The following is a 2229-nucleotide window of genomic DNA, read 5'->3' as shown; positions in this document are numbered from 1 at the left end:
AATGTGTAAAGCTGCATCATCTTTTAAAGGCAAATAAAACAATTCTGACTCTTTTGTTTGAAGTACTTGTAAAAGATACTGTAAAGTAGTGCCGATGGCGTGTGATCATTTTATCTCAAAGTCCAAATGTTTACGTCTTTTGATTGGAAAAAAAAAAAAGAGACGCTAGGAACAACTCAGGTTTGAGACGTAAAGAGGCATATTGTAATTGTTTGAATTCCAAATAGCTTACACTGCTTGAATGCTGGGATGAATAAATAACAGTAAACTTTTAGTAACACAGATACATGTGCTGTTGTTAGCTGGTAAGCGTGATGCTAAAAAGTAGAACAAATATTCATCCAGTATAAATTCTTTCCCGAAGAAAAATGTTGGCACCATAAATCCCTGTTTAGTTCAGCTTTTATGTCCACTGAATCGTGCGCTGGCGCCAATAGGAACACGCATTCTTTTGTTGTGTGTGTTCCTGTATTTGACAGGCTTGCACTTTGCAGTATATTAATTAATTTACTGCAGTTCATACAAGCTCATATGAATAAGCACGCGAGCTCTGAGCAGGGAATTTCCGATGGTCCCTGATGAGGGCCACCAACCACCCAGCCCAGTGCCTCTGGTCCTGTAACACCAGTGAGCTTCAATGTGACTCTGACCGGTAGTTAAGATTGGACTGTGGCAGGAGGAGAGGACGGTACCTTAAAAACAAAGTCTCAGTGTAGGCTTATAAAAAACAGACCGAGTGCATAATTAAGAACTGTTGTGTTCCTCTTTTTCATTTGGCAAGTTACAGGTGGGAAAGTTAGCTCTCCTAATTGCATTTAAAAACATGTTGCTCCTTAAATTTTATGCATTTCCTGTTGAGAAAGGGTATTTGAAGTGAATATAGATAAAACCTCAAGGATATGACCCAGGAGGATTAATTGTGCTTGTGAACGGCAGCGTGGTTGGGTTTTTGAAAAGATCAAACGTGATCGTGAGAGGCTCTCTGAGGATTGTTCAAGTATTCCCGAGGCCGGAGGGGATGGACTGCATGGAGACACTGGAGACTGTGAGTGCTGGCAGCATGCGCTCTGGTGTCAGTGGTCCAGACTGAACAACAACTGTTGAATTGTTGAAACTTTGCACAGTAAATCATGGTCACTGCAGAATATTGTTAACTGATTTAAGTGATCCTCTGACTTTTCCGGTGACGCCTCCAGCAGGCTGACATTTGTGGCAACAACTTTGGGATGGGTTGCCATAGAGAAATGAGCAAATATAGCCTACTCATGTTCCCCTTGGGAAGAATTGTGATGATTTGGGGGATTTTTGTCGCTGGCACAGAGGAGTTATGTTTTGGTTGACAGTCTGTCATAATATCTCAGGACCTCCTGAAGGGGATTTCCTCCTATTTGGCACAAGCGTCCACTCGGACTCAAGGATTACCTGATTAGATTTGGGCGTTCAAAGATCAAGGTCACTGTGACATAATATCCGTACCATTCTCGAGATATCTCAGGAATGCCTTCCAAATTGGCACCAATGTCCACTTGGACTAAACGATTAGAATTTAGTGGTCGAATGTTATTTTTTACTTCACAAAACACATTTATGGCCATAACTCAATAACTAATATGGTATTATTTCCCACATATGTCTAATAAGATGAAACCTTTTTGACAGACATGGATGTAAATGGCAACATGACTGGTTGATGGAGGCACACAGCCACAGGTAAGGCAGGTTTATGTTGTTGCTGCTGCTGTTTTTGTTCTTTAAAAAAGTAATTAAGGGATTTTCAGTTTAATCTATTGTTTATTGTTATTGTTTTAATTGTCCACAGCAATTTTCACCCATTGTTTATTTAATTATATTCTTCATAATTGCATCTGAATTCCCTATAAATAAAATAATGACTATTTTCAATCATCAGTTGACTGAGATAGGACGAGATATGACTATAATCATGCAATAACACAAAAATATTTCCATAAGTCATGTTAAGAACTTTTATTTATTTTTTAACAAATGCAACCAGAAGATAATCAGAATCATCAAGGTCGGTTATCAAACAAAAGTTTAAAATGAACATAACTATTTTTTTTTTAAATGGACAAAAAACAAAATATTGGAGTGTTATTTTCACAAACTGCGGTTACAATCAGTTTACTTGACCCGTTTTGGTAATCCCATCTATTCTTTTTGAGGTGTAATAAATTCAGGTAAACTTCTAGGACTCTCCATGAGGTAAGA

The sequence above is a fragment of the Clinocottus analis genome, unplaced genomic scaffold, assembly GCF_023055335.1.
Source record: "Clinocottus analis isolate CAN_PGR_092001 unplaced genomic scaffold, fCliAna1.0.p SCAF_5, whole genome shotgun sequence".
Classification (NCBI taxonomy): Eukaryota; Metazoa; Chordata; class Actinopteri; order Perciformes; family Cottidae; genus Clinocottus; species Clinocottus analis.
Note: the sequence above shows the minus strand (reverse complement) of the source record.